The 19,094-nt window shown below is 43.1% G+C and overlaps 1 protein-coding gene across 1 annotated transcript in view; it reads right to left on the minus strand.

Annotated features, from left to right (window-relative positions):
* Positions 1-9,708, minus strand: part of LOC131680582 (uncharacterized) — a 483,677-nt gene extending 473,969 nt beyond the window's left edge. Inside the window, exon 1 of the mRNA XM_058961308.1 lies at positions 9,618-9,708. The gene's annotated coding sequence lies outside the window, so the exon portion shown is untranslated. The remainder of the gene's footprint in view (positions 1-9,617) is intronic.
* Between the last annotated feature and the right edge of the window lie 9,386 nt (positions 9,709-19,094).

The raw sequence follows: 19,094 nt of genomic DNA on the forward strand, positions 1-19,094 counted from the left end.
CATTCGACGTGATCTTCCGAGTACTCACCTTTTGGAAAAAAATTGACCTTTTTACATCCATCGCCTTATACGCTGAAATCGGGATTTGCCGCGTGTTCGTACTCATCATCCACGCTGTACCTTTCATTTGAAACCAAGTTTGTAAAAATCTGTAAAGAATTCGCTGAGAAATAGGTATGACATTATCTTAGGAACTTGGTAAGTTCCCCCGGGGCATCAAGAACCGCCATGGTTGGCCAATGTGGTCGAAGTGCCTTCGGTGGGTCATTAATGATCTAGACATGCAAAGCCAAGTAATGTTGCACATATTTTAATATATATATTGCATCATTTGGACATCATGGTGGTATCAGTTTCTATGGAAATTTGCTGTGTGATTGTATTCTTCAACACGTATCTCCAGAACCGAAAGTCGGATCAATCAAAAAAAATCAATAGCGACCGATGGGAAGGCTGTACCTTTCATTTGAGACTAAATTTGTACAAATTGGTTCAGCCACCTCTGAGAAAAATCGGTGAGATTGTTTGCCACATACATACATCCATACATACATACAAACATACGCACACACATACAGACATTTTACGATCTCGACGAACTGAGTCGAATGGTATAAGAGATTTGGCCCTGCAGGTCTCGGTTATAAAGTCGAAATTTCGACCGATTGCATAACCTTTCTATATGAGAACGGCAAAAAAAGCTTGAATTTAGACGGGCCTGAGAGGCCCGGCTTGCCCTTTCCCAGTTAAGCTCAGCCGGAAATGAACCGGAATTCTGGCTGGTTCCAGTTCGTATTCCGGCTCCAGTGACACAACCGATTCTAGTTAGAATCGGTTCTGTTACTGGAGCTCGTGGACGAACTGGAACCAGCCAGAATTCCAGTTCATTTTCGGCTGAACTTTACTGGGTTAATGTTAGGATTTTAGCGAAGACTCCATATCAAGAAGACTGGCAACTCTGTCCAGAATCCGGAGACAGTAACAGCAACGCCACTTGCGGGCAAAGGTGGTACTTTCCATAGTGATGCACACACACATATACATTTTTACATTAAGCTTCCTCCCTTCTTCCAATAGAGGCGCTGTAACCTCTGTCGCTTCTCGTTTGTATGGGGGAAGGAAAGAGATATCAGTCTTCTTAATATGTAGTCTTCGATTTTAGCTTGCCTTCACAAGGGTTAAATAGTACGATAATAATAAAAAAATTGATGGTAGATCTATTACAGTGTATTCAATCGCGGCATAAACAAGTCTCGAAAAAGAATGGATGTTAACACTTTATGAAAGAGAAAAGTTTTCTCTTTCGTCTGCTGTTGTGATTTATAATCGGCGCTTAATGGTTTGTCCAGAATTTCCTCTCAAAGTGAATTTTGACAGTATGCTTATTGGCCCTTTTCAAAAAACATGCGAGAAGTGTAAATTGTTTGAAAGATAAACGATATTCTATTCCTTATTCGTTCCATTCGCCCCATCAGAATCGAGAAAATGAGATTGTGTACATTCGGCTAATCGTAGCAGGCTACGCGCGTTTCGTTTATAGCTGAGAGGATCTCTCTCGCTCAAATAATTGCGACGTTGTTTCAAAGCTACCAACAGGGATACCAGGTTTGTAGAATGTTTGCAAACCTGCAGATTTTTAAATTACACTGCAGCTTTTTTTCAAACTGCAGATATTTGAATTCTTTGCAGATTTTTGTAGACTTCATGATAAAGATGACGAATTCTGGGAAGTAATATGTATGAATTGGGATACTAGAACAAGCTTCGAAGACGGAGTACAATTTTGGGGTGAGTTGCTCTCTACTCGTTGTCTGGATGGTAGCTGCGCGTTCCCAAACCTCCGAATGTTAGTTCCATCGAGGCTTTCTCGTCCACCCACACTATATTTAGAATATACGGCAAGTTTAGCGCGAGTAGTCTAGAACAAAGTTTCAATTGCCAACCGCTCATCAACTGTAGTAGAGAGAAAATTTTCCACGTACAAGCTAGCTAAAATATGATAATGAGTTATGTTCTATCAAAGACCATGCGGTAGAATTGGGTGCAAAGCCCAACTCCTACTTAGCAGAAGGCAAAGGACTCTTCACATTTCCCCTCCCTCTCCGGATCAGATCTAACCGACGCCCTCAGCCAGGGGCGAGGAAAAGCTACCAGAATTGATAACATCGGATACCCGCTGTTCGGGAACCTGCCACGGCCCAAAAAAAAGCCGCGCTCTAGTACTACAACCGAATCTGGGAGGCCGGGCTCCTCCCGGATTCCCCGACGCCCTCAGCCAGGGGCGAGGAAAAGCTACCAGAATTGATAACATCGGATACCCGCTGTTCGGGAACCTGCCACGGCCCAAAAAAAAGCCGCGCTCTGGTACTACAACCGAATCTGGGAGGCCGGGCTCCTCCCGGATTCGTGGCAAACGGCCCTGATGGTCCCGATACCCAAAAGGGTTCAGGGTACTCGAACAACCTCGTGATGACTCCGGCTCACCAGTTTACTTTCCTGCATTAGTAAAACCTCGAGCGAATGGTCAATAGAAGGTTAACTACCATATTCGAACAACGCCAGCTGTTGGATAGCCGGCAACATGCCTTCCGAAAAGGGTAGGGAACCGGATCGTACCTGACATCCCTGGAGGAAACCCTTGACAAGGCCAAAATGGATGGCCTACACATCGACATTGCAGCTCTTGATATTGACAAGGCATACAACACCAATGTCGTATATACAGGTCTGGCAAAGATGGCACTTTGGTATTCGTAAGATGAATCTTACATGAGTGGTGTGAGTGATCACAGTATAAATCGACTTGCTTTCGGCATAGCGGTCGTTCTGCTCCCATTGAATCGTGTGACCGCTATGACGTCGATCCGTTGTGCTTCTGGATTGTTTACATATTTTTGGTTGCCAACACTAGCAAACCGTGTGTTCTGCCACACCTATATATACCTCATTGATACAACACCGTATGGCGAGAGGGCGCACTTCACCAGCTTGGCCGCTGGAGAATCCAAGGAAACCTTGGCTCTACATACAGCGCTTCCTATCAAACCGCCAATCCCGGGTCGGAGTCAGCGGCAGCGAATCCCGAACTTCCACTGAGTCCTGGTGGTGACCCTTTTCCTCATCAGCATGAACTCCATATTTGCCATTGCCACCCTTCCCAAGGGTAAATTCATCTTCGTCCACGCCGACGATAGTAGTGGCTGTGACGGGAAGGATCAAGGGTCGAACCCGCATCGAACTACAAACCGTAGTCAACGTCATCTTCAATTGGGCAGCCTCGGTCGGCTTCCGGCTTTCCACCAATAAAAGCGTCTACACCCACCTTTTCTCCACATTCCATCCAGCCACTGACCGACCGATCCAATTAGCCAATTCTTCAATAACCTACAAAAAGGAACCGACCATCATTAGGGTCATACTGGACCGGAAAAATTCTTTTGCCCCCCACTTTAACCCTTTCATGTCCAACTTTTTTCTCGTACATGTAGGGTTCCAAAGCTATTTTTCCTTGAAAACGGTGGGGTCAAGAAACACGAAAAGCCTTTTTTCGAAAAGATAGGTGCTTACCTCGCAGTGCTAGAAGCTGCTCATTTTTTACCTTCCTATGCTCAATAGAATTCTCCTAGAATATTTGCAATAGTCCAATTGCGTAGAAAATGTAGCCAAAGACAGTCTAAATTGATAAGTTTCATCAGTTTTCTATAACATTACAACATAACGAAGATATATGAAAAATTAATTTGCAGTCGTCAACGTAAACTGTCCCTGGCAGCACTGCTCCATTGGAATCAAATCAGACTAATTGCAATAACTTCAATTCTAAAGCTGTTTCTTGTAACTGTTAATACTCAAATGAAAGACAATAGTTACAGTTATTACCCTTACTTGTTTTTGTGAGCAAATCTTGCCTCAATCAAAAGTTATAGGTGTTAAAAAACGTTGTTGTTCACAAACAACATGGGCATGAATGGGTTAAGAGACCGAATGTGCTAACCGAAAAAGACTGGTACAAACCATATGGGTCCGGAACCAGAAGTGCAAGGCCCATATGGCCAATATTTAAAAACCGTATTTTTTGTATCAATTGAACCATTCCTCGGGCCATGGGAGCACCCTCCGTTTTGACAAATTGCCAAAATCCTTGATTTTCTTTTGATCATATTTCCAGTTTAATTTACTCTAGAATCAAACCGCAAGATGATTTTTGAAGAAAATTGTTCAAGGAGTCTAGAAAAAATATTAATTTTTGGTGGCAGTGCTGCCAACTATGCGATTTTTCAGTTAAATATTACTTACTTTAATTTTAATTTAATTTTGACATTTTTACATAAAAACATTTATAATCTCGATACAATTTGAGAGAACCCTTAGATACACCATTTTGTGCTAACCGCAAAAGACTGGTACAAACCATATGGGCCCGGCACCAGAAGTGCAATAAGAGCACAGCACTCCAAATAAGTGAAGCACTGCTCCATAACCAGATATATTATGGAATTGAGATCACCGAAAAACACAGAAGGGCTTAACCACATCCTGGCCCCACTCTGCCACGGGTCCATCTGGACCGCATCGAAGTTATTGTCCAGCACACAAGCAGAAAGCACCTGCGTAGAAGCCGGCGTCCTGCCATTCCGCTGTAAAATCGCCCTAGTGCTTCTCCGTCGTGCGCTGAACGTCCTCGAATGGATGTACGGGTGACGAATCTGCAACGTTGAAAACAGCTCGAGAAGTATACACAGAATTCGCTGGATCCGCCCTACCCCCACTCGCCCGGTTGCACCGGATATGGCCTAGTCCTTAGAACGGCCAACCTCTCCACATTGACATATCCTTGTTCTAGACCCTCCGGGCCGGGAGAGCTCCCGAAATTGCAAGGTGCAGCAACGCTTCTTGAATCACACCCGCATTTATACGGACGGATCAAGGAAGGACGGTGAAGAAGGAGTCAGAGTCAGCAACTGCGGAACAGCCTCATCTCTCTGTATATCGCCAGGGCACTCGGTATTTCCGCCGAAGCCGTAGCTCTGTCTCAAACCCAGAAGATACCACGATATTCACGGATTCCTTCCCGGTGCTTCGCGCGCTCGATAACCCTTCATCCAGACAATAGATATCGAAGCCGATTCTCTCCCACACTTTGTTGGATCTTCGGACATTGTCGTATACAGGGGAACACTGAAGCAGACTCCCTGGCTGCGCCCGGTCGGTGAGCCAGAAAAACCGTGTACCAACCGTGGAAATCATCCGACATTTCACAAAGGCCCTCAACAACTCTCAACTTCAGTCGGTCGTGCATCCCGGGGACACCTGCAGAAAATTAAGGGACTCCCCTTCAAATGGGACAACCGATAGGTCTGGAAGAAATAGAAAGTAATCTCTAGACTGCGGGCCGGGAATACTAAAATTTCGCACGCGTTCAATATCCTGCGTACAATATCCAACGTACCCCCCTGTACCACATGCGGGCCCTGAAAAACAGTGGAACATCTAATCTCCAACTGCTTGGAGCTCCATAACCTCCGGATAAGGCACGACATTCTACCTTCAATTCACGACGTACTGTCCAACGATCCAGTAAGGGAGTAAATTGTCCTCAATTTCATAAAGGATGCCGGCCTCTTTGACACCACGATTTTCTTCATTTACATTTTTGCAGACATTTGCAAATATTTACAGACCTTTTCGTTGCAGATATCACACAAAAGTACCTGGCATCCCTGGCTACCAGTTTTATGACAAACTTTGAAGCGACAAGATGTATATAAAGTGTTCTTGCATTGTTAGTCACGACACTATCTTATGACTGACACTACCAGACCAACACCATTTTGTTTTCAAAATTTTTAATTTATGGTAGATTACTGAGATATGGGTCATTCCGCGCGACGTGATCAAAAAAGATGCAATTTCAAAATCGACCTTCATGGATTCGAAGCAAATTTGGAGGAATTGTTCATCTCGGGCCAATATTTAAAAATCGTAATTTTTGTATCAATTGAACCATTCCTCGGGCCATGGGAGCACCCCCCGTTTTGACAAATTGCCAAAATCCTTGATTTTCTTTTAATCACATTTCCAGTTTAATTTACTCTAGAATCAAACCGCAAGATGGTTTTTGAAGAAAATTGTTCAAGGAGTCTAGAAAAAATATTAATTTTTGGTGGCAGTGCTGCCAACTGTGCGATTTTCTCAGTTAAATATTAAAACTTACTCTAATTTTAAAAATTCGAATGCCATCGTATTTCTCAGACATTTTTACATAAAAAACACTTATAAGCTCAATATAATTTGAGCGAACCCTACACCGTTTTGAAGAGAAAAACTGGCATTTTCTCGCATAAAAATCCATTTTTATTGGCCAAAATTGAGAAAATTTTCAAACAATTATAAAAATGGACCCTGATCTGTCAGAAGTAAACCTAAAACGTAGCTTATCATCATTTCTCGTCTACTTCACGATAAATGATGTGTGCACTTTGAGCTTGTGCGACTCCGTTATCGATCGGGACTAGCTGAAGTTGCACAGGGAATCAGTAGATAATTATGCTTGGGATTAGCGAAACATCTTTCAATGTGCAACTCCTGGTAATCCTAAAGTGTTTCTGATCAATACCGACGCCGGCCAGGCCCGAACGTAGATCGCGGAAGGAAAGGGGGAAAGGGAATTGTTAGTCCGATACTTGCTTTTTGCTAGAGGCCGTATATACTACTGCGCACTCCACAAGTATCACGGGAGAAGGATGTTTTTTGTTAGTAGAGTATAGAAGTTGGATCTACTTCTTCTTTACCGACGCCAGAGAGGTGATTCCACTACCTGGACTCTATATCGATCCACCAATTTCATGGGCCGGGGACCAACGGCTTTACTTCCCTTCCGAAGGAAGACGTGACCACAGATTTTTTCACCTCAGAAAAATCTCAACGACCTCGGCTGGAATTGAACCCAGGCCAACTGGAATGAGTGGCGGTCACGCTTACCACTCAACCACCGGCGCCATCTCACGATAAATGATGTGTGCACTTTGTATATTAAAGTTAGTTTTTATTGTTGTGCGCTTTCGATTTTATATGAGAAATTGCGATTGTTTGTAAAAATGTCTGAAGAACACCATGGCATTAAAATTTTTAAAATTTAAATATGTGTATAGAGAGAAAAATAACCTTTTAATATTTAACTGAAAAAATCGCATAGTTACCAACACTGCCGCCCAAAATTAATATTTTTATATTTTTTTATGTATTGGCCCTAGATGAACAATTCTTCCAAATCTGGCTCAAATCCGTGAAGGTCGACTACATGTGTCTTGATCACTTCGCGTGTAATGACCCATATAGTAAACCATGATTGTGGAAAGTTCCAAAATCTCAATTGTGCTACCAGCAAAAACCAAAATTCATATTATCAAATGTAGATTGAAATCATAAACCTTGCCAATAGATGTCGCTTATGCAAACAGACTAATATGCAGATCTGCTATAATCACCAGCTAAGGGAAAAAAGGTTTCCCACAACAGTGTTCCTCTGATCCTGAGGATGGCTTTGTTTTCCAAATAATCGAACTTACTTCGCTATTTTTTGGAAGAAAATTCAATATTAAATGATGGATCATGAAAGAATAATTTTTCGTACTTTCACTAGAAAATAAAAGCAATAATATATAAATTGGGTCAGCAACTCCTTCATGCCCATTTTGTTTATAAACAACGTTTTTAAACATCTTCTTCATAACTTCTATCTTAGACTACATTTACTCAAAACAAGAAGTAAGGCTAGTAACTCGGACTATCACCTTTCATTTGAGCATTTAGAATTATAAATATTATCGGTATAACTGAAGTTATTTCAGTTAGTCTGATTGGATTCCGCTGGAGCAGTGCTGCCAGTGGTTTTTTCGTTTATCGGTGACAAATAAAATTTTGATATATCTTCTTTATCTTGCAATATTAATAAAAACCGATAAAACCTAACAATTAAGACTGGGACTGCCTTTGACTATCTTTTCCGTGCATTCGGACTAATCTAAATATTCTAGGCGAATTGTATTGAGCAGTGAAAGATAAAGCTTGAGCAGCTTATAGCACTGTAACGGAAGCACCTAACTTGATCAAAACAGGTTTTTTGGCCCCCGCAGTCTTTAGGAAAAATAGTTTTAAAATCTTATACGCGCAAGAAAAAATGGGCACGAAAGGGTTAAAACTTAACGCTTTAGTTTAATGAAGAATAAAATTCCTTTTTTATTACTTAGTTCAACCGTTGAAGCATAGGAATAATTTTTATTGATTTTTTACGAAAATGTAAACACGTCTTAGTTTGACACGTAAACACGTCTTCCTTGATAGTGAATTTAGCAGTTATCCCAAAAAAGGATATGTATCAAAGTACTTCAATGGAAGGTTTGGTTGTAATAAGTCAAGTTTTTAAAATAATTTCTATTTGTTATTTGTGTACAGAAAAGTGAAATAAAATGGTCGATTACATATATTACATGCCAGTTGCATCGGAAAAAAAATCGAAAACGGCATACGGCATAATGACCTAATTTAACTTCACCATTGTATATTTCTGCTTAGTGGAGAAAACTTTTGGTGAAAACTAGTTCTCGTTACTCCAGTAACGAGAAAATTCGTTAAGACCATCTTTTCGCGTGAGTAGCACAAAACCTATAACTAAATTGGTTATGGAATTTGCGTTTCGACTTCACCTCATCAGTATCCTACGCTAACTTAGTGACAAGACTAAGCTAACTCCTTTTCTTGCGGGACATCACGCATGACGCATGGGGTTTGCTCACAAATAGTGTTTACATTTTATTGAGCTTGCGTCATTACGGCGCTAGCTTAGTCCTGACACTAAGTTAGTGTCGGATTTTGATGAGAGGAAGTCGAAACGCAAATTCCGTAGCTCATTTAAATTACTATACTATATTTCACCCTATAGAGAAAAATTGGGTAAACACCAAAATTTCTCACCAAGACGAATTTTTTTTTGTTAAAACTAGTCTTTCCCCTTGATGGGCACAAATCCTTACTTATTACATGAGTTCGTTTCGACTTCGTCTCATCAGAAACCGACACTAACTTTTTGTCGGAATACATTAGCGACGGCACATCACGTCTAATCAGTCGTTCGATAAAAACACAAAGTGTGTTTTAGTTTTAAGGGATTTGCGTCAAGCCGGCGCTAATCCATTCCGACAAAAAGTTAGTGTCGGTTTCTGATGAGACGAAGTTGAAACGCACTCATGTAATAATTTAAATTGTTAATGAAACTTATTTTTACAGTCGTGTTTTGCTAGTTGGACTTTTTATACTAGACCGCTTTTTCGTTGGGCTTTCAATATTTCGACCGTTGTCCCCCAAAAAGCCACTGACTGAATGTCAAATTTTTATGTCATATTGACATTGAAACAGACAACAGTTAGAGATGTGAACAACTGCATTTTAAACTAAGTCATCATCTTTGAACAGCTTTCAGTGGTTCCAGTTAGAGAATCGAATTCGTTAGTTAGACGGGGATCTATTTGTTCAAACATAAAACTTTAAAAACCGTTTTCCTTGAAATTTAGCAATGATGAAATGTAGAATTTAATCCTTAAATTTTTGAATAAACTTACAAGTTTTCGGGTTTGTTTCAACTTCTACTACCGCAAACAACTGGCGCTGCTCGTGACAATTCAATTCTTGATTTCTTTACGATTTCCTTTTGTATCCGATTGCTACGATTGTATCCAATTTATGACCGGTTAGGGTTTTCAGCTTTTCAATTAATTGACAAGCACTTTGGAAACAGGACTCACTTTCGTTATTTTTAACTTAACTGAACAACTTTCAACTCCCAGCATTGCAACATTACGTTTTCAATCACAAACTATTCCGTCAGTACCGAACACTGTTGATTTTAGTTACAACACCAGCATCACAACAAAACCTCCAGTATCACTTGAAATGCTTCATTTAAAACTCTTCACATTATCATTCGATCACATGGCGGGAAAAATTCACTAATCACTCGAAAAAAAGACAAACGAGAAAAAAAAAACACGGCAAGTTCACATCCGTCGCGTAATGCAACAATTAGCGAGAAAAGATCAAAACACAGATCACGATCTTAATCGCGTGTGACCCCGACAAACGCGAATCGCGGAAGAAAGCAGCACCTAACCGCAGTACATATTATTCCATCCTTCCGACTAGACGGAAAAGCGAACAGGTAAAAGGTAAACAAAACCAACCAGCAAAAAAAATGTTCAAAGCGCAAAGATCAGCCGTGGAAGCTCCAACCGACAGCGGCGAAGAGAACGTCGACGATGATCGCGACCGGCACACGGTGTTGACGCTCGCGCACAACAAAGCACAATAGCCGCGCGAAGGCTGATTGTAAACAAAAGGCCCGGTTCGATTCTTTTCTTTTCTTCGTAAACCGAACGATGGTTTCGTATCATATGGTGGTCTCACGACACGATGTTCGTCTGCACTCTCTGATTCTCTGAAAGCGCACGCTCTCTCTCTCTCTCTCTCTCTCTCTCTCTCTCTCTCTCTCTCTCTCTCTCTCTCTGTTTTGATCAAGCACGTGATTTTCTTTGTGAGATTTTAGAGTTCATTCATTCAAGCTCTTGACAGCTTCCGCGTAGGTATGAAGAATGAACCGCGAGCGTTTATCTGGTGGCAGTTTTGAATGGATGGCGGGAAAAGTGAACGATGTTGTTACAAGACGCTTTTCTGTTAGTCTGTGCTGAACAAAGCTGCTAAATTACTATAAGGAAAGTGGCGTTTGGCGAACCGTACGAGAGGCATAGATATTGTGAATAAAAATATTGGTAAAACTAATGAATGGATTTATGAATATAACAATTAGAGGATAAAGGATTTATATAAAATATTTCTCTTCCTCACTTCATTGGTACCGATATGCGTATTTCGATCACAACTTTTGATCTTCATGAAAGTCGTCTTCAGGGTCAAACCATACCAAACTAACAACTTCGTTGAGAACGGAACATATTGTAAACCACCATCGGAAGTAGTAGGGGAACCAATCGTAGCCGAATCACAATACTTAAGCGACAACTCCAACTACCGGTTGTGAAGGACTGGAAACGAAGCAAGAATAATAATTTGACCCAAAAATGAGCCATCTCAAGATCCAACCATCATTACCGATCCCCATGCACGCGACTCTCGCCATGATGACTCGAGCGAAATTATAAACGAAGAAAAACCGTTACTCGCATGATCACAGCGCGCCTTGTTATTGTACCTTGTGACATATTTAAATTTCAGTCACTGACTGCGGCGTGTGGTATGCAAACAACCATCAAGAAGCAAATGCGGCGAAACGTAACGAATGGTAAAAGCATTAAAACTGAACTTACGGTGGCTTTCAATTGTTCTCTCCCGACACGGGGTGAACGTTTCTCTACGATGATCTTCTATCCAGTCTAGATTCAGAAAAGCCATCAGTCAAGTCCAGTTATCGAAAAATGAGATAAATATCTTAGCACCTTAGACGGTTTTGTACGGTGTAAGAGAATGTCGAGATGGTTTATATGATTCGGAACTAACCGCAAAGAGGTACGATAATTCACGTACATTAAAAAGCATTACTTGTTACGAATCGCGGGTTCGGGTTTCAACGTCCAGCCAGCATCATATGTGGAGGCAGCTGCGATTACGAAGCAGGAAATGGACGAATTCGACTAAAGCTAACTCGGGAGCTTAGCGTTAGACCAGATTGTGGCAGAAAAAAATCATCCGCTAAACAGAATCTCGGTTGTGTTTTGGCAGATCGGCTTCAGAGAGGGATGCTGAAACTGCTTCGTCAGCTCGCGGTTTAATTCGGATCGACTTCACGTGCTGATGGAAGTTATCAAACAATCCGTGGAACAGACGTGTTTATTATAAGAAGAAAAATATTGTCAATTTTTGCTGAACGTTGAAAACAATTGCAAAATAATAAGAATAAAACCTTAAAAAATCCGCAACTGCCTTTCAGCATTTGTTCTAAGGGTACACTTTTACTAATTAGGCAATACCCAATAAAGTTCAGCCGGAAATGAGCCAGTATTCCGGCTGAACCTTACCGGATACTTTCATGAAAATATTTAAGCTAGCGGTGGTCAGGTATTTTCGTCCACTTCACGTATCGCCAATTTTTTTAAGGTCAATAGTACAATCTTTGAAATTGGTTATGCAAGTATTTTTTCGTATCTTTTTCCTTTCTCATATAGAAAGGTTATGCAATCGCTCTAAAAATCGGCAACCTAATCCCGGCCCAGAGGGCCGATTGTCATATGCCATTCGACTCAGTTCGTCGAGATCTTTATTATAAATATATGGTAGTATGTGCATTTTTGAAAATAATAAGATGGAGATATTATTCTCAAACTATTTTGTCGTATGTACTTTTGAATGTTCGTTAATTTGATGGCATTGTATGGGAATGATGCCGGGTGATGCCAATCGAGCTGACGTTTCTTTGAACTGAGCAAACTAACTTCTGAGTTTGGTAAATGTTTATATGACCAATTAGGGATTTAATTCACAGCGCATTAAATGTGCATGGAGAATACGCATGGGCTTGTCTGAGTGGCTCCCGGCCTTATCACAATCTACTCGGATAGTTCCCGATGGCGAACTCCCCCTACTCCGACCGATAGTTCCCCGACGGAATAATTTCTCCCGACATCGATACCCGCTTCCTTGAGCCATTTAGCTCCAAACTTTATTGAGATCTACTCGGATACTACCCTACCCCGACCGATAGTTCCCCGGCAGTGGAATTTCTCTCGGTACCATTGTTTGTTTCGTAAGCCAATTAGCCCCCATTTTTGTCTCGATAGAGTCGGATATTCCACGACGGCGAATCTACCCTACCGTGAATTCCTCGGCGGTAGACAAAGTCCCTCTAAACAAGGTCCTAGCATGCGTCAAAACTGTTAGTGGTAGTGAAGAGAGACAGCCTATAAAACGTGGTATTGATGACGTAGATGTTACCATTCGCCCTTAGAAACCGTCACACATACGATCACAGAGGCAGTTTTCGTTTTGACGCATGCTAGGACCTTCCTATATAAGGACTTTGGGCGGTAGATTTCTCCCGATAGCTCCCGATAGATGTTCGTTTCAGTGAACCTTTAAGATCACCGCTTCGTCCCGATCTACTCGATCTAGTCCCCGGTGATGGACCTAGCCTATTCAACGGGCCAACCAGTACCCGGGCCCCGTGGTGGTGGAGGAACGCTATGTGGGAAGCTGAGCTGCAAGCAACCGGGCGGGTCATAGGTGGTGGATAATGCTTAGTCGCGACAGCAACTAGTTGTGATTCGCGACCCGAACCAGTAGCGGGGGCTGACTGTGGGTGTGGTAGAACGAGGTAGTGGGCCCTACACGTTCTAGGCCTAAATACCACAGGCCCTAAAGCAGCCCTGACAAGGCGAGCCAGCGCCGCCTTAAAATAAGCGCTTAGCCCAAATCTCTCTCCTCCCGTGATCCTTCAGCGTTACTGCAAGGTTGGCGCAGGCCTAGCTAGCCGCCCATAAAAATAGCATCCTCAGGAAGTTCAACAAGAAATTTCGGATGGACAAAATTGGCACAGACAACCAGTAGGCAGGCTTGTTATTTGCTCACACAATGTGCCACAAAGAGCGAAATACACCGAATAGAAATAGAGCAGCACAAAAACACTACGATATGCAGAACGACCGCACAAAGGGAAACTTGAAAACAAAAAAGAGTAAGATCTGTGCACCAAAAGCTGCACAATTTCGTTCAAAGAGTCACTTTGAAGAGCCATTTTTTGTGCCTCCCCTCACTGGAAAGCAGGTAGGAAGCCGAATCAAACCACAATTCAGATATAGTTTGATCGGAAGAACGTTTTTAAAATGTTTTTTGTTGCCTTCTCTGCTTCCGTGCACGTGGGACCAAGATGCACACTAAAGTGCCTCTTTATTTCTACTCTTTGTTGTGTGCAGCCATGGAGGAGAATGCACATATCGGAGTGAAGAGGTTTATTGTGAAAGAGAAGAGCGGTGGTTCGCATGAAAAGTGCAAAGAGCGTTTTTTATTCTTCTCTTTATTTGCTCTGAGATGCATTACATCCCTGCCAGTAGGTGCTGAGGTCCATCCAGTGATTCCGGGTGGAGCGTAGCTTCCGGTTCACTGGGGACCCAACGACCCACTGCTAGCTATTCGATGCGGTCAACTCGCTCTAATTCCTGGTGGTGGATCTGGTCTACTCTCGAGCTACCCGGTACGTTGGTCCGCCGATTCCGTTGAAGCCTGACGTCCGGCTCACTGGCACCCTACACAACTGGTCCCCAGCGGTGGACCTAGTCTACATCGATTGAGAGCTCTGTTTTCACGGCGGATTTCTAACCGACGGTACTACTCCGTTGGTCCTTTCGCCACTTCCTCTGCAGCTCGGTGATTGTACTCCTAACAACTCTGTTAACAGCATCAAGATATTGTCAACTGTTACAACAAACATTATAACGAGTACATAAATGCCGATAGGTTGTCTGCAATATTGTATACAAATAGCATTGATATATTAAGTTTAGTTCATTATTGTTTATGTTATGAAATGCATGTTAAATAAGTAATGAATATTGAATAAATAATTACAAGTTGAATTCAAAGATTTCGTCGACTATAAAATCGACACAAATCTTCAATTGGGATTACCGCACACTAGGCTCCCAGATAGGATAGGACTTGGCATAATACGCAATGTGCCGGGGAAAGATTCTTTTTCGCTCTGTCGTGTTGGAGGGAAGCGGCTTGGTATGATTAAAACTGTCCGTTAGAAAAAGATGACCCTTGCTGCAATTTGGGATTTCGTGCATTTGAACACGATTTTCAAGAACTTCGCTAAACAAGTTCCGGTGCGAAGATTACCAAATGCCTGGTTAATCTGAGGATTCCAAATGCTAGATTTCTCACTTTGATCTGTCTAGTGGAAGAGGCAGGAGTTGTCCGTTTGTAAAATTCGCGTCGCGGTATGTTTTAAAAAGGTAGAAAAATTACATGAAGATTCTTAAAAAGTTTGCTAAAATGTTACGTTTCCTTTACCAAACAGCTAGATAGAATCCCATTCAGTGGCAGTCAGTGTAGGCAGTGTCGTGTGCGTATTTGTGAGTTTAAAGGTAAGGCTTGTGTTCTCGTCCAATGTGTAATGTGCTTATTTGTTGCGTCGTGTGCGATCTTAATTTTCTCACAGATTCGCAACGATCAAACGCCCAACACACCACACAATACCGCTAGTGACAGCTTCTGACCCCACCGTCAGCTCTCAAGGTTTCCCGGTGATACACATGGCCGGAAGAGGGTCGATTACGTCATCAACGCGCCCTTGGCAAGGTATAAGGCAGACTAGCCGACACGCGACGACCGGCAACCAACATTTCTTCTTCGGTTTCGACCGGAATTTGCGGCGTCCGTACCACGTCGAGCGAAGCTCGGGTAACGACTTCGGCACAGGTTCCAGGCGAAGGCAGACAGCAAAAAAACAGCTCCGGCGTCATCCGCAGAATGCGGTGAGCAGCACGTAACAAAAGGTCATGAGTACAGCAAATGCACGTTTTCCGTTTTGTGATTGTCCATGCGCATGTGACTTAAAACAAGGCCGCTACCCTTAAAGTTCAAAGCGAGCCTTTCGTAGTTTACCGCAGACCGAAACAAAGCACACACAGAGAACACTCGAGGCACGGAAATAGACGCCACACTGTGATCACAAAAGCATGTAGGAGATAGAATGGGAAAGGGAAAGGAAATGAGATTATGCCTAGTCAACTAATGAACGAAGAGGTATGTGTTAGGATGGAAAATAAAAATTGTAAAAGCTCAAAATAAACTTTGTTTAGAAGCAGTTCAAATGTGTCCAGGAATGAAGCTTTTAGATGCACCCAGAATGCATAAGATTTGCCTTGCGTGAAATAGTCCCGTCTTAGTTTATTATGCTGGTTTTTTCATGTCATCGGTTTTCGTTTAATTATTTTTTGTAGCTTGCTGTTTACTGGAGAGGTTGACTGCGAAAACAACCGGAACAAATCCCAATTCTTTTTATTTTGTTAGTCCGTTGTCAGATTTGTACTTTTCCAGTGATGATAAAACCCGTGGCGACAGAAGTTGTATTCAAGTGTACGGACATCCTGAATGCAGTTTAAGTCTTTAGGTCGAGTACATCGGACACGTTTTGAGTAAGCTAGCTTGGTTCCCTTCCCGTATTAGGAATAAATAGAACCTTCCCTTGAATGGTCCCAGGCCGGGCAAACCTTCATCTGGTAGGTGATCTCTTAATTAGAGAGTGGCGCTTAAATCACCCACTTAACAGCGGGGAGTGGTTCGGCTGGCCAGTTGCAACATACCCCTTCGAGCTTCTTCGATCCTAGGGCATTCGAAAACCACGTGTTTCGGTGTCTCTTGCACGTTCACACACTCCGGGCAAAGGGGTAACGAAGCATGTCCAAACCGACTTAAGTACTTCCGGAAGCATCCGTTCCCGGACAAAAACTGCATCAAATGGAAGTTCCCCTCGCCATGCTTCCTATGCACCCAATCCAGCACATTTGCGATGAGTCGATGGGTCTACCTTCCTTTCTCCGCGTTGTCTCACTTTTACTACTACATAGCTAACGAGTCCGCTTGGACCAGTCTCCTTCCATTTCAGCGCATTCCACATCCTCAGCCAGAGTGATGCAGATGGGGAACATCCCGACAATTACGCATACCGCCTCCTACGTTATCGTTCTGTACGCACTCGCGACACGAATAGCCATTAGGCGAAACGTGCGTGTCAACTTCGTCCGGTCCCGCTTTGAGTTCAGCGCAACAGCCCAGGCCGGTACGCTATACGTCTGCATCTTGCTCCTCCAATATGCTGCACGATGCTTGCCAATGCGTTAGTTGTCCTCGCAGTCTTCTAACATACATAGTCGACATGGCTGTTGTAATTAAATATTTACACACAACTGCTTCAGTGCACGCATCGATGGGATTAACTGTCCCCCGACGCAGGATTTTTTTTTAAGTTGCTGACCTGAATTACCTCCGTATTGTGTGCCAGCTGCAACTTGGCGTCAGTCATGCAGGTTTCCACAATGCCTATTGTCTCTGTCATAAACATCTCCACCTCCTCAAGGGTCTCACCGGTTATCGTCAGGACAACATCATCTGCAAAACCGAAGATCTCAACTCCCCTGGGCAGTTTCATTGTTAACACTTCATTCTACACTATATTCCAGAGCGTGGAGTCATGTATGGATCCCTGAGGTACTCCCGCCGTGACTCTAATCGACCACTTCCCCATGTTCGTCTCGTAGACCAATACTCGGTTTTGAAAGTAACTTTTCAGAACCTTGCACTAATAGTCTGGTACCCGCATTCTGTGCAGCGCTACGGCGATAGCAGCATCCAGCAGGCACGTAGGCCGATGCTGGATCTCCTGGTGGCTTCCCTGGTTTTGGTTTTCAGCAACAGCCTCTGGATCATCAATCTAACCGCGAAGTAGCCTTCGTTCAGGCATTTCTGAGAAACTATCCTGAACATGTCCGGAAACGCCAGTATAACGGTCTTCAGTGCCACGTTGGGGATACCGTCCGGACCGAGGTTTCCTTCGCTTTCAGCGCTTTGCCACTATAAAGAGCTCGTCGTTGGAGACTCGACTGTCGCATTGCCATCGTCTGCAGAAATGTACGGTGTAGGTGGCCTGCGGTTGGCTCGTGATTCGGAAATGAACCTTCCACGATAATTTTCAATTTGTCAGCGCACATTTCAGCTGGCGTCGTTAGACCCTTGACCTTATCCTTCATGACGAGGTAAACGTTTGTTACAATATGTTAAGATTTGCCTGTAATGTACACCCTAAGCGAAAAACTGATACTGTTATAGTCGCCGATAACCGTCAAATCAAACCATCCACTTCAACCGTCAAATCAAAACGCTTGACATCGAGAGGGAAAAAGACCTTTCGAAAAGCGCCGCCGAAAAAACAACACTAAACAGTATGCTGCTAGAAACCGCCTCAGTTTTGTTTACTATTGGAAATTTTCACTCCGCTTCGTTTTTGTGCCCGCAGAAGCTCGGTAGTAAATTTCGTCGTGCATTGTGATCCAGATTCCGCAGGTTAGAACGGTTTGGTCTCGGTCGCCTCGAATTTCATCTCCCCGGCGACAGACGAGGTAAGAATATGCGCATCTGAAAAAAACCCATCTAAAGCAGTTGGACTTGCAACACTCAAGCAACGTCAAACCGAAACGACGCCGTCGAAATTTCCTCTCCGCCACGTGAAGTACACTCGAAGGACACCAGAGTGGAAGTACCCTGAGGCAGAGCGACTGGAATTTCGCATTTCAACCGAGAACGAAGATCCCTCATTCAAGGGTGAGTTTGCGGAAGGGAAGCGCAAGGCGGAGGACTAATTGCCGGTGCCCAATGGGGTCTTTGCAGCTCTTCTGTCAGGCGGGATCACCGAATACCGGAGATGGATGTTTGCATTGAAACGGTGGCAGTTAGCAACATTACTGAGTGCACCAGTCCTACGCTCAAGGATCGAGCATGTCCGGACAGCAGGCACTGATTGGCAAGTAATGGCGAACGGCGCGGAAAGCGAATAGTGCGAAGGGGGAAGCAGATAAATGACGGTGTAGTAAGTAGTAGGAATTTAAGAATGTACAGTAGGAAAAATAGAAAAGTGCGAGATTTTAGGGTGATGGCAAAATGGTAGAAAGAAGGAGCAAAGAAGAGAGTAATAAGAAGAGGAAATGTAAGGATGGGATCAATATATGTTTATTAATTGAAGTAACACACATTCTTTTGATTTGAGATGGTGCATTTTGTCCTTAGTGTTTGCGTTTGGATTCGCTTTTGGTAGTTCTGCTCTACCCGCATCAGGGAACCCGCAACACGTTTCCCCATGGGTTAGCGTCTGCTTCTCTGCATAGCCCCATATAGCAAGAAGTCTTACTAAACACTATCTCGCGTTTAAAAGTGGCCCTAGCCGCCCGGAACGTAACCGTACGCTCTTCTCTGACTGTCTCAGATCTTGCTTTTTGAACGCATCTTCTGGCTTTTAGGAAGGCAGCATGGAGGATGCT

This window comes from Topomyia yanbarensis, chromosome 1, assembly GCF_030247195.1.
Source record: "Topomyia yanbarensis strain Yona2022 chromosome 1, ASM3024719v1, whole genome shotgun sequence".
Taxonomy (NCBI): Eukaryota; Metazoa; Arthropoda; class Insecta; order Diptera; family Culicidae; genus Topomyia; species Topomyia yanbarensis.